The sequence below is a fragment of the Sceloporus occidentalis genome, unplaced genomic scaffold (assembly GCF_023333645.1).
Source record: "Sceloporus occidentalis isolate IW3139 unplaced genomic scaffold, rSceOcc1.0.p SCAF_6, whole genome shotgun sequence".
NCBI lineage: Eukaryota > Metazoa > Chordata > Lepidosauria > Squamata > Phrynosomatidae > Sceloporus > Sceloporus occidentalis.
In genome coordinates, this window is record NW_028316986.1 from 82,512,107 (window position 1) to 82,539,399 (window position 27,293).

The 27,293-nt window shown below is 40.1% G+C and overlaps 1 protein-coding gene across 5 annotated transcripts in view; it reads right to left on the minus strand.

The window, feature by feature from the left end:
* The window catches only part of TAB2 (TGF-beta activated kinase 1 (MAP3K7) binding protein 2), a 73,649-nt gene extending 46,591 nt beyond the window's left edge, over nt 1-27,058 (minus strand). The window contains exon 1 of one of the 5 annotated variants that reach the window (XM_089530220.1): nt 26,841-27,058. The gene's annotated coding sequence lies outside the window, so the exon portion shown is untranslated. Of the gene's footprint in view, nt 1-24,848; nt 24,987-26,840 lie in introns of those variants that run through there. The other 4 variants (XM_089530218.1, XM_089530221.1, XM_089530217.1 and 1 more) reach the window with 4 other exon arrangements.
* Between the last annotated feature and the right edge of the window lie 235 nt (nt 27,059-27,293).

The window sequence follows — 27,293 nt, forward strand, 5'->3', positions numbered from 1 at the left end:
TGCAACCGCTGTACCATATTTCTTCAAATTAGTAAGAGCTAATTTTGCTCATGCTCATACAATCCCTTTTTCTGAGAAAGCCACCAACTGATTCACTTTTATTCAATTTATTTATACCTGTAACCCAAGATAAAACTAAAATTTTGTGAAATACAGGAAAATGTACCAATTCACTTGTTTTAAACTTCTATGGGATATTTGTACAAAAATGTCATGCAGGCCACCCAGACACTCCAGTCTGCATCTAAAGTTACACAAGTGTAAGTCTACTCAGGTAAAGGGCCTTCCCACTCCTGTCCCCTGCTACAGGTTTTTGCTTGAAAAGCTCTGGTGACTTCAGAGGACTCTTTAAAAAGGGTTGAGTTGTGGACCATCAGTGGCAAGAATTAATGGAAAGAAAGTGGATAAACAGCTTGCACAGGATTATAAATTCATAAAACATACACATATGCAAATATATTATTATGTGACAATGGCAAGAAAACAGGCAGCCAAAGTATAACAAATTTAGAAAGAGCCCTAAATTCATTTTAAAAAGATAAATTATATAAAATGTATAACTAGTACTCACAGAGAAAGTTAATATTCCAGATCTCACCAACTCCAATTCTCTTTCTCTTTCCCAGACAAACGCTGAATTGTGGGTTTTTAACAGGGATAATTTGAAAATATAGATGTGGGCTTTTCAGAAAAATCACACACAAAAAAGACACTAATGTCACTATAAAGTTTCACATGGTACAAATTGTACAAAAAAAATAGAACTCAGAGTGAATTGGCTTACATTGAGGTAATTTAAATCACTGATTTAAAAGAGAAAGAGAAAATTCTAGCTCCAATAACTAATTTAAATAAAATTACTCCTAATATTTCTAAACTATTTTTAATAATGGTACAAATCTAATAAAGTATGTTTATGTATATACAACTCAACAAAGCAGTTTATATGCTCTAGGAGCATACAGGGAGCCCTTCCCTTACGCAGGGGAACTGTAAGGGACGTTTGATGAATGCTCGAGCCCCTTTTAAGACAATCGGGCTCGTGCACGCACTGGTATAGGCGCCATTGCCTTTTATGGCAAGCAGCTTTCAGCATAAGCTTAAAGCCATTTAAAGCGTGCCTGCGTATGACATGGGCGCACTGTACTATTTACCTGATGTTAAAAGGTATTTACTAATTTAGAAAATACTAATATGTGCAGTACTCATTCCTCTTTAGCTCTTCTACATTCTACTGTCACATTTATTTCTAATCTGAGACAGAACTGTGAGTTGTGATGTTTCCTGTTTGATTGCAAATCAGTGTACAGGTGTGACAGAGACATTTTGATTAGACAGCAAGTATAGGTTTAGCTAGCTTGTTTGCGATATGATTTCTTTTTATCTGTAATTTTTATATTAAAATTGATAGAAAAATTTAGTAAACTGAAATCAAGCAAAATTTTAAATGGTATTGTTTGATGGGGTCATTTAAAAGGGCTTTTACTATAATTACTAGATTTAGGCAGAGTTGGAAAAAGACAATTTTTAAAAAAAGGTGTGTGTGTGTGTGTGTGTGTGTGTGTTTGTTGTTTAAACCATTTGTTGTTTGGGTTAAATCAGGTTTTTTATAGCAATATTGTGTCTTACTACACCAGTATAGGACTAAATCAAAGTATGAAACGGCCTCCAAGGACAGTTCAGGTTTGATCTGTTCCAGGACCCATTCGTTTGTCTTCTTGCCATCCACTTGCATCCTCAACATTTTATCTGGTCTGCAGGACAGATAAATAAAAAATGAGGAGAAGGGGATTGGAGTCCAACAAAAAATAAATTGTAAAAGGATTTTTTGACTCCTGCTTCTCAGTCGGCGTGTGAGGTAGAAGCCAGCATCAGTGAATTGTTCCCCCCTGCCATCCCAAAATGACACTTCATGGTAAGTACAACTTCTCATTCTTCTCCATCACATCTCAAATACCCTGATGTTCTTTCTATTGGCTTTCCTCACAGTCTAACGTTCATATCCATACATGGTGATGGGGAATACAATGGCTTAGACTATCCTCACTTTAATGTTGAGAGTAGTATCTTTCCACTTTAGGAACATGTCCAGTTCAATCATGGCTGTCCTTCCCAGTTCTTGTCTTCTTCTGATTTCTTGACTGCAGTCTCTGTTCTGGTCAGTATTTGATCCAGGGGATGGCAGATCTTTAATTTTTTAAAAACCATTCCCATTCTACTGATAATTCATAAAATAATAAAAAACAGGAATGGTTTAAAAATATTAATTGGTTTATCATTTGAAATGAGTATTGTTTTGAACAGGATAGCTTATTTAATTGTTTTTAACTTATTCAGTATAATTATTTTTAAAGCTGCATTTTGTTTTAATCTGTGGTGTGAACAATCTCTCATACTGTGAGAAAGGCAGGATATAATGAAATAAAATAAAAATCCAGGACAATTTTTTTTAAAAAAAACTTTCACTTAAAAAACAACAACAAACAAATATGGTTTTGTTCCCTTGCTATTTTGCATTCATCAGAAAGCTTTTAGAAATCCTTGGGAATATGGTGGTAGAGCCTGGGGAATGGGTTGGCCAAGCAGGCAGAAGAATAGACTGGCTGGGGATGAGCAGGTCGGCTAGTTTTTGTGGGTGAGCAGGAGTCTCCCACTGTGAACTATAGCTTCCGCACACTTTTCCTTTATATTGCTTGCATTGTGAGATTGTGCACAGAGGGTGAGAAGGGCTCTTGGAAAGAAACCATCCTGCTCAATGTGTGTTATACACTATTTAAAAAACACTGCTCAGTATGTGTATAACCCCATTCCTTCATACCACGCACACCTCTTAGATGACTCCATCCCCAACCTCTAGTCTTAAGTGTCTTTCTTCTAAATTAAGAAAATTAAAATGTTTTTTATGTGTACATGTCTTCAGGTTGACTTATGACAACCGCCCGTTGACTTATGGCAACCCCATTAATCCGTTCCGGACCCCCCGCGTAAAAGAAATTGTGTATATGCTGGAGCACCATTGTAAGTAATGGGGCTTGTGCTCGCAGCAGTGCATGCACACCTCAGGCGCATGTGCTATTGTTCCTTCTGGTGCGTGGCGCCACTTTTTCCAGAGCCGCTTTCAGCATATGCTGAAAGCAGCATACAGTGTGCCCGTGTATGATGTGGCCTTGATCTTTAAGACAACTAAGCATGGTCAGTCCAGGTTAGTACATGGATGGGAGAATGCCAAGTAATACCAGGTGCTGTGGGCTATATTTCAGAGGAAGGAATGGGCAAAACCACCTCTCAGTATTCCTTAACTAAGAAAACCCAATGAAAATTAATGAGGTTGCCATAAGTCAACGGGCGGTTGTCATAAGTCAACCTGAAGACATGTACACATAAACAACATTTTAATTTTCTTAATTTAGAAGAAAGACACTTAAGACTAGAGGTTGGGGATGGAGTCATCTAAGAGGTGTGCGTGGTATGAAGGAATGGGGTTATACACATACTGAGCAGTGTTTTTTAAATAGTGTATAACACACATTGAGCAGGATGGTTTCTTTCCAAGAGCCCTTCTCACCCTCTGTGCACAATCTCACAATGCAAGCAATATAAAGGAAAAGTGTGCGGGAGCTATAGTTCATAGTGGGAGACTCCTGCTCACCCACAAAAACTAGCCGATCTGCTCATCCCCAGCCAGTCTATTCTTCTGCCTGCTTGGCCAACCCATTCCCCAGGCTCTACCACCATATTCCCAAGGATCATCTCCAGCTACTCTTCGGGTCTGTAACAGCCTATGATTTTTTTCCTGAGCCCCAGCCCCCTTTCTAGGAGATATAAACAGCTGGCCCTACCCTTCCTGCTGCTACCCACAACAGAAGAGAGGCCATATTGAGGGTGGTAACTGGATAGACTTGGGGTATCCAGGCCCAAGAAATGTTGCAGCTGTTCATGTAGTTCCTTTCCCCTTGGTCATTTCTAGTTGCCTTTTCTTACAATTTCCTTATCCTTATAAGAGCTGAATTGAGGTGTAGCAACCAAGACTGTACACCAAAGATACCCATGTTTATAGTTTCTATGCTGTCATTATGATATTGACAGTTTTACTTCCTAATAATTATTTGCACTGCTTCCTGAAATGGGTGTGGCTAAGAGACCAAGCTACAAATGAAAAAAAAAAAAAACCATTAAGTTCTTTAGGCAAGCCACTTTTTCAAGCCACATAAACAACTGTTACCAAATTGTAGCAAACATTACAATTAGATAATACACATAAGGTGCCGTGAACATGCCATACAAAAGTGTTAAAACTTACATTTTCACTGAACTACCCAGGTATGGTCTCCTCCCAAATCCTGATTTCCTGGTTAATCATTCTCAGTTCAGACACTACTGAAGTACAGTGAGCCTGTGCCATACGCAGGCTCATTATAGGTGGCTTCCAGCTTAAGCAGAAGCCACCGGGGATCATGAGAATGGTGTGTGTGCCCCTGGCACATGCGTACAGCCGCGCATCATGCATGAGCCCCATTATATCTAATGGGGCTTGAGAATATGGGGTCCAGAATGGGTGGACAGTATATACAAAATCAGAGTTCACCATGATTTCCAGTCACTTCCAGTTTGGGAAATGAGACTTTTCTTGGTCTATAACAGACTGCTCCCCCAACATGCTGAAATTGCACCCATAATCCACAAAGCAAGGGTGGGAACCATGCAGACTCCAGATGTTGATTGGCTGTCATTCCTAGTATTCTTCACCATTGGCCACAAAGTCTAAAAGCTGCATTTCAGCAATATTTGGAGTGCTGTACATTCCTACATTTCCCCAACAGGAAGAAAATCAAATATGGGGCAGGTGCATCATTTCCATGTCTGGCAGGATTCATGTGCAGCTACCATCTGAGATAGCTACCATCCAATGTTTTACATTTAGTCATACTGAACCACAAGTGTATTTTCAAATCAATGCAGTCTCAATTCTTCCTTCAATAATAAAAACTATAAAATCGTTCCTAGTCTCTACTTCCTGTTCTTTAACTAGCTGTTACCAATCTGTAACACACCAAATATAATTGCTATGGCAAAGCTGACTCAGAAGTCCAAGAGATTCTGTCAAAAGCTTTTTGAATGTACAAATAAACAAAGTCTATCAGATCACTTGTTGACATTCTCAAAGTGAAGCATGGGTGGAATTATATTTCCAGATGTCATGCATATTCTTTACGGATGCTTCCACATGCTTATTTAGAAAAAAGTATGTTTTCTATCACTTTATCTATAATGGATGTTAAGCTAATTAGCCTGCAATTGCCAGCATTTCTTTTCTGTGACAAAGACATGATGGTCCAGGGAAAAGAACCAGAAAAATCAGGGAAGTGGATAGGTTTTTTCTATTTCTTTCTAAGAACAAATTTAGTTTTCCAATGGGGAGAAAATGGAAACTTTGGTGAATGCAGAGGGAAAAAAAGATGAAATATTAGAATGAGTGAAATAGTATTTAAGATTTGCTCACTCAAATAAAAGGAACTTCATAGTATGAAGATGTGGTATGTCATAGTATGTAAAACAATTTAGGATTAGAGAACAAAAATTCTAATGCATACAATGTATACAGCAGTCCCCCTGTTCTCGCAGACTTGAGATCCACTGTCTTGAATATTTATGGAGGGGCGACCTCCATTAATTTCAATGTGGTACACCCCTGTGGAGCACATCCCATTGAATCCTATGGGTTTTGAAAATCGATGAGTCTCCATTTTCATGTGGGATCCGGAACTATACAATGTAAATGTATACAATGTATACCGTAGACCTAAATTCAAATTCATTTCTTCATGAATGCTACTAATTCGTAAAATGAATACTACCAATTCATAAAAACCTCCTATTTTCCAGAATCCATGAGGACAAAAATCAAAGTAATCTTTCAAAAATTTATTTTGATTAAATAGTTGTGACTCTAGAATTATTAATGATAGCCTTATTGACTAAATTAAATTTGTTCTCGATAAGATGTTCAATGGTAAAATACACTGCCTCGAATTGGGAGCTCTCTCCTTCTTTGGAAGTTTTTAAACACAGGCTAGATGGCCACCTGTCAGGTGTGTGTTCATGCATGGCAGGGAGTTGGACTGGATAGCCTTTGGAGTCTCTTCCAACTCTACAATTCTGTTATTCACGTTGGTGTGTGTAATGATAATACACTATTGAAAAGTTCAATACTTTCAGTCTGAGTTAAACTTTACATCCAAATATGCTGTTACCCTAGTTCAAACGGACAATATAGAAACAGAACAGACTGTATGACTGGAAGCATAAGATGAACAAGTTCTATCTGCAAAAATAAGATGAGGAAAGACTGTGATAGAGACTATGAATTGTTAATATCAAAAATTAGAGTAAAACTAAAGAAGTACACTGAATCATCATGATAAAATATAATCTGAAGAACAGCCCTATAGAATCTGAAAACCATGTAAAGAACAGATTCACACCACTAATCCTAAATGACAGAGAACCAAAATAAAATGGAGCCAAACCAAGGACATTGTCGGGGAAGTATGGACAGAACAATACTGGAAGCCACAAAACAAACAGAGAAACAAACAAACACAACAAAAAAAGAAAAGGCTCACTAGCTGACAAATGAAACTCATCAAGTTAGACAGAATAGAAACAAAAGTAAAAGATGACAGCAACAGAGGGTCAGAATCCTGAAGGCAATCATTCAGAGAATTGTATATAGGAACAAATAGAACTGGCAAAAATCAACGCAACAACCACAAGGCAAGAGCAAAACCGGTAGAACAAGGAACCACTTACAAAACAATGGCCCACAGACTAGAAATGTTCAATAGACATTCCAATACCTAAGAAAGCAGACAGCAGGGAGCATAATAACCATCAAACTACTGCACTGATCTCCCAGTAGAACAAAGAGATACTCATAATTTTATTTTAAAAAGACTATTACCATATGTGAAGTGAGAAATTCAAATAAAGGAAGTACACTTGTCCCTCCATATTTGCTAGGGTTAGGAGGACAAGACCCCCAAGAATATAGAAAAACTGCAAATAACAAAAACACTATGTTTTTACCTGAGAGGACACCTCTCTAGGAATCTCTAGGTCCTCCAGTGCAACTCTGTGGTCAATGTCCGACAGACACTGACCATAAAATTGCACTGGAGGAGCTAAAAATGCCTAGTAGAGTACTCTCTCTAGGAATCTCTAGGTCTTTCAGTGCAACCTTTAGTTAAAGTTGACCACAGAGTTGCACTGGAGGACCTAGAGATGCCTAGAGGGAACATATTAATCAAATCCATGAATAATCAAATCCGCAAACATCAAAGCTGCAAATATGGAGGGATGAGTGTAATGGCTCTGAATTTGCAAGGCCTGAGCAGGGAGGACAGCTGATGGCTAGGGCTCTTGCAGGTCATTCATTAATAGGACCATAATAGGTCAAAGCTGATTGGATAGCAAATAAACACTAGTCCCTAAGAGTTTGACTGTGCAAGCGTTAGTATCCAGATACTATAATACTGTTTATTTAAAGTTTGTAGTTCTTTCATATGACAAAACTTTTCAGATGGCAGAACTATTATTATTATTATTATTATTATTATTATTAACATTTATTTATAGAGCAGTGGTTCCCAACTTTTCTAATGCCGCAACCCTTTAATACAGTTCCTGATGTTGCGGTGACCCCCAACCATATTGGAGTGGTGTCTCGGTTCTTAAGACCTTCAAAAAAATACGTATTTCCAATGGTCTTAGTCTTCTCACAGCATTCCAGAACCTTCTGGATCCAGTCCTGTTCCACTTTGTGGTTCTGTGCCTTCAAGTCATATCTGATACACAGCAGATCCTAAGTGTGACCTATCACAGGATTTTCTTGCCATGATTTGCTCAGAGAGGGTTTGGCATTGTCCTCTTCCGAGGCTGAGAGTGTGATTTGCTCAAGTTCACCAAGTGGGTTTCCATGGTTGAGTGGGGATTCCAACTCTGGTCTCGCAGAGTCCTAGCCCAATGCTCAAGTCACTACACTACAATATATGATAGACCTCTTTTAAATTAAAGTTGCTTTAGTTGTTTTTTAACTTTTGTATTAACAGGATTTTTAAGAATTGTATTGTGTTTTTGAAGTTGTATGTTGCCTTGGTTTCTGTACTGGGAGAAAGATGGGATAGTAATCAATCAATTAATTAAATTTTGCCTTGTTTTGTCTGTATTCCACCCCACTAAATAAAGGAGACATGAAATGGAGTTAGTGGGTACAACAAAAAAAGTCTTGCGAGACTCAGCATGCACGAGGTGCACCATGTTAAGAACTGCATTGGGCACACTTAGGCTGTTGCCACACTGCAGAATTAAAGTAGTTTGACACTGCTTCCACTCTCATCACTCCATCCTATGGAATCCTGGGATTTGTAGTTTGTTGTGCTGCCAGGGCTGGGCTTTGAAAACTCAGGCATAAAAGAGGCAAAAAGCTTGGGCTCCATCTACACTGGAGAAATAATCTGGTTTGAGACCACTTTAACTGCCTCGGCTGAATGCTATGGAATTCTGGGAATGGTGGTTTGTTCCAGCACCACAGCAGAATGGCAGTTAAACCCCTATAAATCTCTCTGACCAAGGTGACCAATGCCCTCACCTCAAAATGTTGGGCGCTCAAGCAAAATATGTAGGACATGACCAAAAATAAAAGCTAAAAACACCCATGTACACTCTTACCCCGGGATACGAATGCGCCGGGATACGAAATTTCCGGGTTACGGAAAAAAAAAAATATTTCCGGGTTACGAAGGTTATTCCGGGTTACGAATAACCTTTTGGTGCTTTTCGGCGCTATTTCGCACCAAATCGCGGCTTTTCTCCATTAGCGCCTATGGCTTTCTCGGCTTACGAAGCCTTCCGGGTTACGAAAATGGCGGCGGAACGGATTAATTTCGTAACCCGAGGGCCGAGTGTAATTATAAATTCCTGCTTCTTAGCCATGACCCAAATGGAGGACATTTTGAAATTTGACAGAAGAGGACATATCCCGGAAAAGGAGGAGGATGTCTGGTTACCTTGTCTCTGGTCCAAAATACACTGCTGAAATAAAACATAACTGGACTGAAATGCCCAGGGTTCCTCACCAAAGATGCAGCCACACTGAGGAAATAATCCAGTTCGAGAGTGATTTAACTGTCCTGGGTTAGTGCTGGAGAATGCTGGGAATTGTAGTACACTGTGGCCCCAGAGCTATCTCTGACAGGGAGTCCCATAACCCTCCAAACGTAGTTGAACTGCAGTGCCCAGAATTCCTCACCAGGTGCATCCACACTGAGGAAATGGTCCAGTTTGAGACTGCTCAGTGCTGGGGAATCCTGGGAATTGCAGTCTATTGTGGCCTCAGAGCCATCTCTGACAGAGAAGTCTCAATGTCTCCCAAACACTAGCATTCCCATGATTCCCTAGCATTGAGTTAAAGCAGTCTCAATGTGGGTTATTATTCCTGCAGTGTGTGAGAGAGATATAAAGGCTAGGGACTGGATTCATTAATTAACTCACAAAAAGAGGATATATGTGTCCAAAACACACTGCTTTGACTGCCAGGGCTCAGTGCTATGGAATCCTGGTAATTGTAGTTGTTGTGGCACCAGAGCTCTCTGACAGAGAAGGTTAAATGCCTCACAGACATCAGAGTTCCAGAGCATTGAGCCGAGGCAGTTAAAAAGGTCTCAAAGTGCAGTGTGTGTGTGTGAGAGGGAGAGAGATAGAGAGAAAAGCGAGGGAGTGTGAATGAATAGCTCACCTGGGCTGAGGCTGCTCTGGAAGTAGAGGAGGAGGAGGAGGAGGAGGGAGGGAGGGAGGGAGGGAGCCAAGGGAAGTGGCCAGGACCATCCGGAGGAGCCCCCTGCTTTCCCTCATCATTGCAGCTTCCTCCCTTCCACCGCATGTCCCAAAGGGCCAAACGGCTGGCAAGAGGCTCTGCTCCCAGGCAATGCCTCCTCCTTGCTTCATGGCCCCAAGGAGCTCCTTCTGCCTCCTTCTCAGCCCTGAGAGGCTTCTGGAGAGGCGGCTCTAGGTTCCCCCCCCACACACACACACACTGCCTCACTGCTGGTCCTAGGCGACCCCTGTGAAAGGGTCTTGCGACCCTCAAAGGGGTCCCAACCCACAGGTTGGGAACCACTGTTATAGAGCATTGTAAAGTTTGCACAATGCTTCACATAGTAAAAGTCAAATAAAATGGGGGAAAAGAAGAAAAACCTGCCAAGTATCGTACAACCTAAAACAACATAACATGATTAAAATATCTCTAAAATAATACTAACTAGTACACAATAAAAACAAAGTAAGCAGCAGATTAACAACCAATAATCTGGAATGCCTCCCTGAACAAGAGTGTCTTCAATTCAGCCTAATACATACATAAATTTAGCACAGGAGATTGCACCTCTCCGTTCAGTCACAGGTTTGATTATACAGTACAAATCTAAGCCTTTTCTATTTTTAAAGTTCATAAATTTATCAAGTAGTACCATTTTACCATATATATTCATCTATAAATCTGTTGTTCAAAAATTGATCCCAAAATCCCAGGTCAACTTATTTAGAGATCACTATGGTAATGAGACAGCAGCTCTTTCAGATTTCCCTATGCTTTGCAGAAAGAGTTCTGGGTGATTGATATTGCTGTTTGTTTAAGAGTCCTCTCCCACCCGCACATCTGGCTGAAATGATGAAGCCAAAAGCCTTAATGAGACTTTCTCTTGCCACACGCACACTGAAGGAGTTTCCAAGTTTTACCCTAGACCTATCCACAGGCCATAGTAAAATCCATAATTTTGGCCCCAAAACCTGACCTCGACTTATACATGAGGTTGACTTATAGTTGGGTATATACAGTATATTCTTACAAATCATAGAATCGTAGAGTTGGAAGAGACCACAAGAACCATTCAGTCCAACCCCCTGCCATGCAGGAACCCTCAATCAAAGTATCCCTGACAGATGGCCATCAAGCCTCTATTTAAAGACCTCTATGGAAGGAGACTCCACTACACTCCAAGGGAGTGTGTTCCGCTGTTGAACAGCCCTTGCTATCTGGAAGTTCCTCCTAATGTTGAGGTGCAATCTCTTTTCCTGTAGCTTGCATCCATTGTTCTGGGTCCTGTTCTCTGGAGCAGCAGAAAATGCTGCTTTAGTAACACAAAATGGAGCATTTTGTGTTACTAAAGCAAGCCAGCTTAGGTTTCATATAAAAATGATTATTTCATATATTTTTGGTTTTCCACAATTTCCAGTTTCCCTGGAGAAAATTCCCCCCTTATTTCTAAAACTTGAAGAAATTTTAAATTCGCCTTTCTGAAAGGGACAGTTCAGGTACAGGCATCCATCATGCTCCATAATGAAAACAAAACACAAAGAATTCATGCAGGCTTTCTGCAATCTCTACAGTCTGGTTGGGGTAGTGGAACAAGTGTGCTAGTTCTTCATATGTAATAGGTTTTAATGTGTTTTCAACTATTCTAAATCAACGTTTCAAAGTGGATTGTTGTTCAATGCTTTTTAACTTTTTGTATTACAGGTTGTTTTATCTATTTTAATGTACAGTGCAAACCATTTCATATCTCATATGGGAGAAAAGTATGAAATTAAGTAACTAAAAATCCTCCTTTAACATTGTCCATGTTCCATAGTTTTCCTGCATTGTTTTCTGTTTCTATTATGTTTCTATTTTTTATATTGTTGATCTTAAGATTTTTCCTAATACAGTGGGTCCTTGGGGTTTGGTACCAGGAACTTCCGTGGATAACAAAATCCATGGATATTCAAGTCCCATTATATACGATGGCATAGCAAAATGGTGTCCCTTACATAAAATGGAAAATCAAGGTTATTGAGAATTTATATTTTTAAAATATATTTTCAAGCTGTGGATGCTTGAATCTGTGGATAAAAAATCAGTGGATAAGGAGGGCTGACTGTATACTCCACAAATTAATTTTTGTGACCTTTATTATTTGCATGCCAAACTTTTTGTTCCTATTCTCAGTTAGGTAAAACTTCAATTTTCTTATTGCTTGCTAGACTTCTGTTAACCATGCAGGCATCTTCTTGGATTGTACCGTGGGATAAATTTTAGCTTGGCTTTTTTTTAAAGGTTCAACACAATGTGCAGTGCTGTCCCTTTCAACTTCATTTTTAGTAATTCCTCGTTTTTTAGCAGTTTCTTCCTTTAAAGTCAAACTTGGACTTTCTTTACAATGGTCAACCTGTATGTATTTCACAGAAATGTAGTCACTGTTACTAACACTTCAAAAGGGCTTGCACATCACTCCATCGCCAGAGTGGCATAAATGGCATCTACATCCAGGTTTCCTTCTTGTAAGTGTTGTTCCATGACCAACTATTATTATTTAAGGTATGGTTTTATACCCGTTATTACAACATTTCAAGACTGCTCTCACTAAGAACTCCTGCTTCCCAAGAACTAAATTGTTTTGATCTCTCCACATCTCAACTGTTAAGCAGCACCAACACCACCTCCTCTCATCTTAGTTGTTCAGTGGGCTTGTGAATGTGTTAGTGCTTCCTGCCTTCCACTAGGGAGGGGTGCAAGACAAGTAGAAAGAGATTTGAGAACCAAAAGCCAGACTACTTCTCACCTCTCACCTGCCGCAGCACCAACATCAGCATCAACTGTTGCCAAGAAGAGCCCCACTAGCTCCTTTTCCATAGTTTTGGTCTTGCTACACCAATCAAAAGGCAATTTCTCATGCCTGGCAAATGCTTGTTGCCTCTTCTTGCCTCCTCTCTTTCTATTCTGCCCTGCTGTCTCCTGTCAAAGACCTGCTTTGTATCTCCCCTCACTGCAGTCGCCAACCACCACCACCACCACATATGTTTTGTCAATACCGCCCAGCCAAAAAGTGGTCTCCTGGGAATACTGCCTCATACTATTCCCTCTTTCCTTCCCTCCCGCCCTTTTCTCCCACCAACATTTCCCAGCCAAACATTCCTGCAATGTAGGGTAGCTTTGACACTGTTGCTCCTGAGAACCTAAGCCTAGTAAGTTGTGTCTGGTCAGCAGCAGCAGCAGAAAAGAAATATGTACACTATGCAGGAAAAGATCAGACCAAGACCCAGTCAATATTATTTTATTTTCAGCACATTAAAATTTGTGTAAGTTAGATATAAGTAATACTTTTGAGATCTGCACCTAACCCTAACTTCCCCATAAATCCTATTACTTTTAGAGCATGCATTACTATACTGTGAATTTTTTAAGGAATGTAACTATAATGTTGTAGCAGAACTTCAACGGGCTGATCATGACTATACTATACTATACTATACCCTGTATATACTATACAGCTTAGTTCTAGGTTGAGTGCATATCCCCCTATGAACCTGTCTAGGCTCTAAGATTCCCCAAAAAGGACCTTAACCCAGTCCCACCATTGTCACTGGTACAGGTGATAGAGAACCAAGAAAGAGCTTTTTCAACAGCTGCCCTTAGGGTCTGGATGTCCCTTCCCAGAGAAGCTAAAATGGCTCTCTCCTTTCTGTCCTCTCAGCAGGCAAAAAATTTGTATTACTATTCTGACAGCTTTTAGAAATGGAGGTTTTAAAGTGCCATACTATTTGAAATGGCTTTTTACCATAATTAAGTGCATGTTTTAATTTGTTTTAATACTGCTGCTTAAGTCTTTTTCATTGTTCACCTTTTGAATGTTGCCAACTTTTCTGTTAAAGGCGTACTAGCCAGAAACACATCTTTGTTAATTGAGGTATACCAGTATCTTGAAACTGCTGGCCTGCAAAACCCTACTTTCAGAACCACACAATTGGATTTCTCAACATGGACTGATAGCCAAAACTCTTCCAGTCACCACTAGCCATTTAAATAATGTGCAGTATTTTCAACTTGCATATCTGCCAACCATGTAGTCATGCAGTCAATAGGCCCATCGCAAATGCATATCCCCTGATCTTCAACACCTAGAAGCCCCTGACACTCAACTCCCTTCAGATATATTCTAATTGTGTGATTATATCCCAAGTAAAAGGCTCTCTAAAAGACAGTTATCCTCTTCTTTCCTTCCTTCCTTCCCTGAGATACTTATTCCCCATGATAGAAAAAAATGTTGGAAACTGGAAAAAGGGTATCTCTGTCTTGTCTCCAAAAGTCATAATACATGTCTTTACTTCTCTTGTCTTCTCCAATCAGTTATCTTTATCTCAAAGGAACAAACCTATTTCCTGAAAATTATGAGCACATCAAGCACACACATGACTTCTGCTTCAGAGGCATATCACACTGCAATAAAATCTCAGCTACCATTGCCAACTTACAGTATTTTATAACGACCTTGAGCACCTTTTTGGTAGAAAGAAGGGATTTACATTTAATATAGAAGCAAATAAATAGATTGCAAACCAACTCATTTGTAACTCCGTTTTGAATGTAAATATAGCTAACAAGCTTCATTGCTTTATTGTTAAACCTTCACAAATATTTAACCAATGTGGTCAATTGCTGTTTTGCTCAAATCTCCAATGCCAAAATTAGAAAAACTTTACTAACTTCAGCTTCCCTCTATCACAGAGGTTATTTACTAAAAGTGCCACAACGCTCTAGCAAGTCAGCATGCGCAGAAGCATTTAAGATTCCTTTCCTTGGGTTTTACACAAACCGCAGAATACTTGGGACAAGGCTCTTCTGTGAAACTGGAATATGAAGTGCACAGAAACTTCTGCTTACTTGAAATCTCAGTATCACATGAGATCTCCTATTTTCTTCTTTTATGCTTGAAGGGGTGGGGACAGCTTTTCTATTGTAATGAATTTTGGGGTGGACACATGAAGTTACAGATGTACTGTACTTCCACCCAATCCAAAGCCTAGTGTGATAAATGACCCATACATTCCAAGTAGTCTTGCAGACACATAGAAATGTTGGGATTGTCTCATGTGCTGAGTTTCAGAGCAGACAGAACTCGCACAAAATATCTTTACAGTTTTTGTCTGCTGTCCAGCCCAGTATAACATGAGATGTACATATTACTATCCTGAATAAAATCTAATGGTTTATAGAAAAGATTTAAATGACTTGAGACAAATACAGGTAACAGATGGCTGAACAAAAAGGACAAAATCTGAAATCACACATTTGTCCACAAGTACTGACAGAGTAAAGTCACATCACGACATTCTGCCATCAAAGTGAAGTATATCTGGCCCTGTTACTGGCCTTGAAAGAAGATCACTTGGAAATCATATGCAAACTATTCAATTATTTGAAGAATGACAAAAGCACAAATTTAATAATTATCACAAAAGAATGTTTTAAAACACTGCCTGAATTCAAACACAGCAGTATTGGTCTGGATCAGTATGTAAAGGAATCCTGTAGCATCTTTGAGACTACAGTCCAAAACACATTGCAGAAATAATCCAATTAGAGACTGCTTTAACTGCCTTGCTCAGCGCTAGGAAATCCTGGGCATTGTACTTTATTGTGGAACCAGAGCTCTCTGACAGAGAAAGCTAAATGTCTGACAAGAATTATAGTTCTCAGAATTCCCTAGCATTGAGCCAGGGCAGTTAAACCAGTCTCAAACTGGATTATTTCTGCAGTGTGTTTTTGACCTAACTGAGGGAAAGAAACTGGTTTACATAAGATTTAGTAGACTAGAGGGCAAAACAGACTGGCGACGTGGGGGCATGGCGTTCAGACAGCACTTGCCGCCAGTCTGCTGGGAAGCCATGCGTACGCTGACTTCACGGTGTTTCGGCAATGCGGCATTTACACGTGCTGCACCACAGAAACGCCGAAAAGCTCCAGTGACAAAGCCAGCTTTCCCCCAGCTGTTTGAATTCAGGCAGTGGTTGAAAACGGATTAGGGGTGTGGTGTGCGGTTGCCATGGCCCCAACCCGGTGATCAAAGAGGTGACATCACGCCGCCCCTTTAGGGCTGTCTGTTTTGGCCCCAGGTATATTTCATCACATGCATCTAAAAAGCATCGTGCATCTGATGAAGCAAATGTAGGGACTTGACAGACAGCACCTAAGGGGCGGCTCTGTAGCGCTCCTGGTAGCACCGGATCGGGGCCACGGCAACCACACACTGTGGCCCCAATCTGGCCTTTCCATGGTGCAAAAGCCAAATCGCCACATAAAGGACACACTAGCCGCCGCTTTTCTCCACTTCTTCAGCACAGCACGTGTAAATGCTGCGCTGCAGACACAGCATAACGCTGCCCACCGTGTGGTTGCTTGGCTGGCATCACACGGTGTGGGTGTGGAATCGAGGCAGCCAGTCACCATGTCTTCACTCTGCCCCCACGCCGGCTCTTTATGCCGGTCTGTACAACCCCTAAGTCTACAAAAACGTATGCTACCAACTTCTCTCTCTCATTCTCAATGGTGCAACAAGATCCCTTCCACAATGTTGGAATGGCAGCTCTACCAAGAAAACTAAAATGTGAGTAAGCACTGTTTATTTTGTTCATTTTATTATGATTATATGTTTAACATATTAGTGCTTCATTAATTAATGTATTCTGTTTTAATTCTTACTATAAACCATCTTGTATTTGATAGAAATGTATGTTAAAATTTGTGATAAATAAAACAAATATGAGATGAAGAAATTAGTCTTTCCTATTTTGCTATTGTAGAAGGAGAATTTTGTATTAAGTATTTATTAAATAGAAATGCTAACTATGTCTGATCCCTTTTACACCAATTCCTCTCAAATAAGTCCTCATATATGAACAGCATAGTTTCTCTGTGGTCTGAGATTGCTAGCCTATGTAGTTATTGAAAAATCCAGAATGCAATCTGCAAAGCACAGAAACATGAGACTAAATGAGAATCCAATGTTCTTAACAAATCCAGATCAAACCATTACTTACACACACACACACACACTTTTTACATGTGCTTGTAATAATGTGATGAATACAGCAAGAAAGTTGGTTGTGGCTCAGTATTGTGTGTACCACTACTAACATTGGCTAACATGTATTTGTGGTTGTTTAAGTGGCCTTGAATTTCAGATAATGGCTTTAAACAAAGCTTCCTGCTCTTAAATCCTGACAAAATTTGTGTCTGAATTTGGCAGAAGAAAAAGTACAGTCTCAATGCAAGGTCCAGAACAGCACAGATCAAGGAACAGATAATTCCATGGAGCTAAAGAGAAACCAGATGTGCAAACACCTTCTCTTCTCCATCACCTTTGGAAGCAAAATTTTAAGCAGGTTGGCATCAAACTGAATGATCACTACTAGCATTTCTATGCTACTTTACTTCTCAACCCAACACCAACAATTGCAAACCTGAGATTTTCTGGCAACCTACGATTCTTTAAAAGTTATCCATATTAGACCAAACAGTTAATGAAACTTAATTTATCTCAGTGGGTTTTTGATAAACTAAAACTGGCATCGGTCAGATACAGAAAGGGCCACCTGCACAGCCTCAAGCACATGTTATGCCTCAGTGAGTTACACAGATTGAAACTGATCCATATAAACAGCACAAGATGCCATCTAATAAAGAATAGGAATTCAAGGTATCTAAAACAGCACTTTTCTTTGAGAAAAAATAACCAGTTGGGTGTGCAAACCAACCACAGCAAGCAAGCAATAATTCTGTTAAAGCAATTTTGAAAGGGAGAGGGTGAAACAAAATATTCAGGCAAATGTTTCTCACATATACAAATATTTTTCCTATACCATGCTGCAAGCATAGTGCCTGCATGCTTACTACCACTGTTACTGTCTTCCACAGGAAAACTATGCTAAAGATTGATAGTAACTGTCTCCCTTTCTGTCTCATATACAGGCTGCACTGACATGGAATCACAACAAATTTGGTACAAATCTGATACACATACACTTCTTTAGTGAGCCTTTAGTTTGATGTCCTTTAGATGCTTTACATTAAGTGCAGTAACAGTCATCACTTTTGTTTCCAGCTGGAATTTGTTAAGTCCTTACTCTTCTAGCTTATTTTTATTTCTAGACAGACATGGCAGTAAGGTATTTATCTGGATGCCATGCACAAAAGACAAATACCCTTCAGATACTGCCTCCATCCTTGGGAGCTAGTACAATGTTTTTCTATTTGCTCTATGGACTAAGGCCCTTGTGCCTTTACTCAGGTAAGCTCAGATAACTACAAATCCTATCAGTAGCACTGGCTCCTCCTGCCTGAGCACAGGAAACACCAAGTGGAACCAATGCATTTCTTGAGAAAGGATGCCTCATTGGTTAGTATACACAGACACACTCACACACACTCAAAACTAATTTCCTATTCAAGAAGCTTCCTCATTTTCTTTTAGACAGGTTGTGCTACTCAGTCCAGATCGTGTATGCTCTGTCCTTCCTGACTCAAGTAAATTTCATAATTATTTACAACAATATGTGTGAATATCACATATAGGTTCAGAGAAATGTTTGCACATGCATCATCACACATGGTATTCTATGCATCCCAGCCTGAGGGGGGGGACGGGACCTTTTTTTAACAGAATTAAATATTGGATTCATAACATTAAATAACACTTTATTTAAATTTGTTTTTTTAAAATATCATAAAATATTATATTTCTTTCTTGACCCTCATTTTAAAGTATCAGATAAAACTAAATCAGCAGGCAATGCTGCAACAGTAAAATGAAACATTTTCGCACCATTTAAGTTCATTTAATTACATTCAGTAGTCTCACTGAATCATTAATGATGACAGATAAATACAAACATTGATTAAAACATGTGCAAAGTTAAGATTAGTTTTAGGGCTCATTAAAATAAAACTACAGCTTTAAACAGTACTGCATACTCTACAAGTTCAAAACAGAAGTTTTACTCATATTAACTAAGGCATTTGTTTCCTTGCTGTAGCAGGAGATTGAATTCTACATGTGCTCTTTCCAAGACTGAATAAATTTTAAATTGCTTATCACTAAAGAAAATGAAATTAGATCTCCATGTGTGTTCAGAATACAATGGATTCAATTTTCCATATTACTATTAAAATTGGCTGGGCATAGCTGTTTTAGAGAAGGGCAATGTTGTTTATTTGTAGTACAAATTTACAGCTCTATATAAATAAAGCATAATAATAATAATAATAATAATAATAATAATACAAAGTGATTTTCCTTCTATATGACTCAATTGTTTCTAGAACTATTAAACCCTTAGGTTCTGCAAGAAACATACTTTTCTCAAACTTTCTGATAAGAACCTAGAGCAACAAAACCTGTTCTGCAGAGAAGACCCTGATTACCGTACCACTCTACATGAAATGCATATAGTCATGGTGTGTAGGAAGTATTTTCTGTTTTGATGCATATCATATTATCTTCCAATGAAGATCAGGTAAGCTCCCAAAATATGGTGTTTTCTTTGCCCTCTAGACATTTTCCTGATAATTAAAGGTATCATCCTCCCCTGGTGGGTTTAAGGAATTGTTTTGTTATTTTAACCGTACTGAATAGCTTTATTGTATTTTACTGTTTTTTCCATTAATCATATTGGGTGTACAGAAAGTCTTAATGTATTAGTGCAACAAAACTGCTGAGGTAACAATTATTACAAGAGAGAATAATAAAACCAAAGCAGTACGGAAAACCTAAGACATAGTCAATGCCAATGCTGGAGTAAACAAATTTCAATTTGGTTATGTAAACATTTGTACTTTAGGTCTAACTGAAGAAAACATTCAGACTTTGAATCACAGGATTGTGTTTTAGTTCTATTTCCTATAAAAACAACTACAGTGACAGAATGGTTATTACATCTTTTCAGCTTGAGCATTTAGTCTTTAACTTGAAATGAGTTCAAAAAATCTTCCATACCACATTGTAAATACCTGTAAAATGGTTTGGGCTGGCAGCAGCCTTTTTTCCGGCGGAGGGAAGCCACAGCCGCCAAACCCTGAGGCTTCCCATCGGCGGAAAAAGAACCCGCGAAAAGCGGGTTCTTCTCAAGCTGTGGTGGCGGGATAACAAGTGTGCCACTGGCGCACTCATTACATAAGCGCCGCAGTGGTGCCATGAGAACACTCCGCAGTGTTTACGTAACAACGGCAGCACCTATGTATACAGGGCACTGCCATTGTTACACCCTCGTCACATGTGAGGGTTGCAGGGCGTGTGGGCGCTCTGCCCCCCAGGCAACCCTCGCACGTGACAAGGGTGTCAGAAAGGCCTGTCTGTTCTGGGCCCACAATTCATCGTGTCAGAATATCAGCATACTGCCTTGAAGGTTAGATACTGTGAACATACTTGAACCTATCTGATTTTTGGAAGCTAAGCACAGCCAAGTCTGGTTATGGGAAACCATCAGGGAATATCAAGGAAATCCAGGAAAGAATCCTCTGGAGAGCTACTGCCTGTCATATTTCACAATATATAGTTATATGGACCCATTTGCTGCTTTAGTATAAGACAACTTCCTATGTTTCCTGTGGCAGCATTTTGTAGCAAAAGGAAACTTTTCCCCTTCCAAATGTCAGACTAGAAGTTCCATCAATCCCAGCCAGCATGGCCAATAGTGACACCTCTAGTACAACATTAACTGGTGGTGAACAGGTTTCTCATCCCTTACTTATGTAGTAATGTATTATTACATTCTTAGTTTAACATGTTTTTCTTCACTATTACAAAGGGTGACAGACTTTTTTTTTTTTTAAAAAAAACCTCTTCAACTTACAAGTATTTATTTGGGCTTAAGGTATATCAGCAATGATCTCTAAACCAGATGTCATTATATATCATGGAAAACCTTCAAATTTCTCAAGCAAAACTCTAGTGCAGTGCTAGTTAACGTAGTCGTTCCTAGACCAGTGCTGGTACCTGAACAAACAAACAAACAAACCACAAGCTGCCAATTCTGAATAGTTACAAATATGAAGCCAGTACCTAGCATGCTGTGAAAAAATTGTCAGTTTTCCATCTCAGACAGTATGAGAAGCACTGCTCTAGTGTACACTATACTGAAAGAAGGAAAGTGGAGAAATTCTTAGGATGAGGTTTTGAGAGCCCTAGTCAGAAATTCTATGTTTTGATTAACTAGCAGTAGGTATGACAACTCTGAAGCACTCAGCTTCCAGTAAGAGGGATTTGATGAATCCCAGAATGTAACAAATATTTGAAACAAGCATTACACGTAAGATGATAAGTAGTTTCTATTCTACTGAGGCCTTTTAAAAACACAGCTAAACATCTATATAATTAAACCATCTTTCATACAATGCTGAAAGTTATGGATGCTGTTACAATATATTATGCTACTAATGGAAAAGTTAGATACAACTTCTTCATGTATGCTAATTTGCTATACAGAGATCATTTTATATAGGAAAATATCATTTCAAAAGCAGGTGTTAGATCATATCCAAGTAGGGAAAAAACATATTCAACATAAAATCTACAGATATGAGATATAAAAAAAATTCTCACCACATGTTTCAATATATGATGGGCATACATTTGGCCACTATGCAGAGAATGTTTCCCAATAATTTGGCAGCACATATCCAAAAATCACTGTAGGATCAACTCTCTTGTGGGTTCTTAGAACTGGAGCTCTTTCAAGAATGACATGCTAATTTGTTAATTGTTCTATTTTTTAAAAAACCGAATTTCCTTTTTTTAAAAGAGGTGTTTCTAGCCTTCATAGTTACAAAGGCCTATATTAGAATGTGTTAACTTAAGTGCTAGAAGTAAACGAAATAAGGTGGTACACAAGACAACTAAAATATGCAAGATGTTTGGAGGAGGAAAACTCAATTTGACATATATCAAAGCAAAACTAAGTGTATCCCAATTATGGTCTAGTACCTTATATAATTATAACACTAAATATAGGGCTCAAACCTCCCATATCTGAATGCCACAATTCAACCAATCCCTAATATGACAGGGACTGGATGCAAGTATTCAGTAATATGGAAAATATGCTTTCCAATTTCTGAAAAGTACTCTCTGTAAGTTGTCTCATCTTGCAGGGGGAGATCTGTAGAGTATTTCCAGGACTAAATATTCCCCTAACCACTGAGCCATTAGCTTCGGACACATTTCTGATGTGTTCCAGAATACTGAGTAATAGCCCTGTTATTTATTTATTTCATTTATTTATCTTTCTTAATTTTTCCCTACATCTTTCCTAATTTTACTCACACTTCCAGCAGGTGAGAGATGAAAAAGTATAGTGTATACACTCCAGCATTAATAAATAAATGTCTACCCAATGTATACAGGTGCAATAATCTTTTAAAAAGTATAACTGTGAAATCAGTTTAAATGTCCCAGCACACCATCATTTAAGAATGGTATGGAAACAGAAAATGCAGCAATAAATTGTTTACAGATATAGGACAGCAACATTACAACTTAAAAGGGAAAGCTGCAATTTCCTGAATTTTAAGAAAATTTAATACATCTGCCTTAACAAGTAAAAAAAATAGTTCTAACATTAACTAAAGTCAAAGTACTGACTGCAAGGCAGTTGCCAAGATTTCAATTAAATTTTAAAATCTTGTCAGTGAACCTATAATTACTAACTCTGCAGAAGTACCCCAGAGAAAAAATAAAAGTTGGAGGGGGTGGCAGATAGTAATTTTTAAAAAATCAATAAAGCCATGTGGAAGCCAAGCATAATCAGCAGTCCCAAATGTTGCCTGGGAGCTGAAAAGCAGGAGGGGAAAATATGAAATGGAGCATCCTAAAAGAAATCATGGCTAGTTAACACCTGGAACTAACATGCCACACCACAAGTTTCACTTGTTATTAATACGACTGAAGCAACATTGTGAGCTGTCAATTAAAAGTTTCCTCTCTCTCTCTCTCTCTCTCTCATATATATATATCACACTATTGACCAAGGCCTAGAACTAGAACTGTTATTATCTCTGTTCAGGAAACATTTCACTGGTTTCATAAAGAGAATAGACAGTGCACATGATATTATTAGTTTATACACATAACTTACAAAATGGGTTAAAAACTAAAGATATTTGTTGTTTTATGGTTTCTTAAGATATGCATTTGTGTATGCAGAATACAGCATTCATGGCTTTCTTTTAAAAACACAGCCCCCTAGAAAAATGAGCTTCAAAACATTTGTTTACTAGTTGACCTGAAGGCACGCGCATGCACACACACACACTACAGAAAAAGAAAATTAGTATTCAGATGCTATCAATAGGAGTACGACAGCTTTACCCATCCTGTATTAAACTTGTTAAGTGACACCTAATTATGATTCAACGAAATTAACTCTTGAGGAGTTTACTTACAAAGCTTTCAACAACTGCTGAGCTCCTCCTAAAAATGTTCTTGATCTAGCTGTTAGCTTCTACCAACATGATAAAAGAAGAAAACCAGCTGTTCCAACAAGTAGAATTAGCTTTTAGCTAACTAAAATTAACCCAAACAAGGAAAATTCTATCATCCAAAAATATAAGCATGAATTCATTATATATCTATATTTCAGCAAACACTTTTACCCATAAGTACTATTACCAAACTTGGTACATAATACAATGGAGCACATAATACAGTAGATCTATGTAATAGTCCTTCCCAGAATTAACTTAAACTCACTTCTTTGTTCCGTGATTTAACAGTGAGGGGTACAATCCAATACTGTTGATTACATGGGGGAAAGTTTTGGCATACAGACTCAAACTGCAGCAATTACATGCTCACTTAACTGGAAGCCACATAAGGGATGTTCAAGCAGACATGAGCAGGAGTGAACTGTAACTATGGTTAGTTACATATATTTTTAAGAAAACACTTTTATCCTCAACCTTCTTCAACATATCAGTGTGTATGTGCGCACGCGCACACACGCCACACACTGTTCAAGACAAATTTCTTCTTGCTAGTTCAGATGGGTCTCTTGATGGCGTTCAGCATCATGAACATGGTAATCTTAGATGACAGAGCTAGGACAGTGCTCCATGGTGATGTTCCTTTGGGGGTTACTTCCAGGAGAGGTTGGGGAGGGTGAAGACACCACTCAAGATTATGATCTATGCTGTGCGATTCTGCAGAGTTGTTCTGTTCTTCGGTGTCACAGTGTTGAGAAAAGGTCAGTAATGGGGACTATCAATATGAAACTAGCTCTATATTCGTTTTTACTGTGGAGCTCAATGGTAAGTTTTTAACCAGTGCTCGGGAACGGCAACAGATTGGACTCAGGAAAGGAAGGAAACTACTGAGCAGCAGTCAGGAAGTTGCTCCAAAAGTAGCATCTTTGACAATGTTTCAGTCTTCTTGAAAAAAGTTCATAATCTGGAATGCTTTGCTCCTAGGTACTGATGTAGCAATTATGACCAGGAATATGCACACTTATCTTAAGAGAGAACTGATCTGATCAGTGTCATGTGCACCGCTCTGCTCATCCTGGCTAGATTACTACAACACTTTCTACAGGGGTCAAGTCTTGAACAGAGCTTGAAACCTTCAATTGGAGAAGAATGCAGCAGTTTTAAAAAAATTAACTGAGACAAGAACCCATGTGACTGTGTTATTACAGTCTGCCCTCCCCATACTGGGGGATCCATCCCGGAACCCCCCACGTATGGGGAAAAGAGTGTATGCACAAGCCCCATAGAAAATAATGGGGCACATGCTCATGGCAGCGCGGGTTCGCGCCCCATTATTTCTGCCGGGGCTTGCCTTCTGCGCAAGCTCAAAGTCAAGGAAGGCAAGCCCGCCTATGAGGAGGGCTGACTATACTTCAACTGCTTTGGCTTCTGGTTCACTTATACATCCAATTTAATATGCTAGTTATTGTATCTAAAACCTAAAATGACTTAGAATCAATGTCACCTTCTTCCTAATGATCTTGCCCACCTCTCAGATTTTCTTCCGAGATCCTGTTCAGCATCTCACCTCTGACTAAAATACAGCTTGTGGGTATTCAGAATAAGGCCTTCTCCAGTCTGTTGTCCATGCTCTAGTATTCCCTATGTTTAAAAAACAAAACCACCGTAATAACTTTTCAACATCTGATAAATATTATTCTGTTTTATAAAGATTTTAGGCTATGACTGCCTCCCACATTCAATAGTGACAACAACCTATTTGGGTGTCTCAATATATTTCATTGTGTTGTTGTTAACAACTCTTGAGTCCACCCCGATTCATGGTGACCCTATGGATAAGACATCTCCAAGCTGCCCTCCCAGGGTCTCTCTGATCGAGTCTAACCATCTGGCATGCAGTCTTCCCCTCTTTCTACCGTCTTCCACCTTTCCTGGCATCAATGTCTTTTCTAATGGTTCATTTCTTCTCAAGATGTGGCCAAAGTATGACAGCCTCAATTCTGTCAGCTTGGCTTCCAGGGAGAGTTCAGGCTTGATCTGTTCTGTTTCACTGTGTACTGCTTCTAATTACAGGTGTCCCTCTGTATCCACAATTCTTTATCCACATTCAACCATCCACGGCTTGAAAATATTCCAAAAATATATTCCAAAAAACAAGTCTTGATTTTGCCATTTTATATAAGAGACACCACTTTGCTACTCCACTGTATGTAAATGGGACTTGAGCATCCACTGGGGGGATGTTCCTGGAACCAAACCCCAGTGGATCCCAAAGGCCCACTATATCGCTCCTTGTTTTAAGTGAAGCATTAACCACCTTTGACATTCCTTACGTGGAATGGAAACTGTCAGTATATAAATATTTTAATAAATGACCAACCCAAGGGCCTAAAGGCATCAATTTTGGACATTTGGGGGAGGGGGGATTAGAGGCTACTACTTGTAGTAAGAGAAGTGAAGCAAAACACAGGTTTTCAAGCAAACTCCCTACCAGAAGGAAAGCCTATTCAGCCTCCTTTTTAGGGCCTCCCCAGAAGCTGGCCTGAGGTCATGCCCTAAAGGTGAGGATTCTGGTGTTGCTGTTAGCTGCCTTTGAGTCGATCTGGACTAATGGCATCCCTGTGAATGAGACGTCCCATGTCTCCCTATCCGGTACCTCTCTGCTCAGGCCCTGTAGGCTCAGGCCCATGGTCTCCCTGACTGAGTCCATCCATCTGGCATGTGGTCCTCCTCTCTTTCTGCTTCCCTCCACCTTTTCTACCATCATAGTCTTTTCCAATGAGACATGCCTTCTCAAGATGTGGCCAAAGCATGACAGCCTCAGTTGAGGCTCCATCTGTCCATCCATGGTATCCTCTGCGCTCTTCTCCAGCACCAATGGCGAACCGATTTTCTTCCCGTCCACTTTCTTCCCCTGTCCATCTCTCACAAATCTACAAATCCCAGGATTCCATAGCCCTCAAGGCCATTCAAGGGGTGTCAAACCCGGTTGTTTGGAGGACTTCTGACATTCATCCCCCCCAGACACAAACAGAAGGCGAGGTGCCTTGTCTAATTTTCTCTTCCAGTGCCGGACCTGGGTTCGAATCCTTATGGAAAGGAGGACCATCACAGGACTTACTTACCTCAAGGGCGGGAGGCCTGAAAGGGAGCCTGAAAGAGAGGCTTTTGGGGGGAAAGGTGTCTCAGGGTTGCACCCAGACTGGAGAAATAACCCGGTTTGGCAGCGCTTTAACTCTTCCTGGCCCAAGGCTATGGACTTCTGGGAGTTGGAGTTTGTTGTGGCTGGGCCCCAGAACAAACTCCGGCTCCCAGAATTCCATAGCTCTGGGCCAGACAAGGCTAAAGCGCTGCCAAAGCGGGTTATTTCTCCAAGGTGGGTGCAGCCAAAGAGAAGGCCGGAGAAGGAGGGCTGGTCCTCCTTTCAGGCCTTTGGGCCGAGGTCCTTTGGCAAGGGAAGGAGGCAGCCAGCCAGCCAGCCTGGGGTCAGCCTTACCCTCCTCCTCCTCCTCCGGCTCCTCGGCCACCGCCGCCGCCGCCGCCTCCTCCTCCCACTCCGCCACCGCGGAGCCTGTGCCTCTGCCGCCACCGAGGGAGGAGGGAAGGGGCTTCCGTGCTGCCGTTGCCGCTGCCGCTGTGGCGGGGAAGGGAAGCGAAGGGGCAGGCGCCGCTCTCGGCCTCCGCTGGAACCGTTCCGGCTTCCCCGTCCCTCCTCCTCCTCCTCCTCCTCCTCCTCCTCCTTCCCAGGCAGCCAGGAGCCAGAGTCAGAATCAAAATAGTGTCACACAATATGGCGGCCCCCTCCAGTTGGCAAGCCTCGCGAGAACTTCGAGGCCCCGAGTGCTGCTAACGGGACGGAGAGGGCAAGGAAGACGCGGAGGAGGAGGAGGAGGAGACAGGCGGAAATAGGAGGAGGGAAGGGCGGAATGGCCGCCTCCGTTGCCTAGGC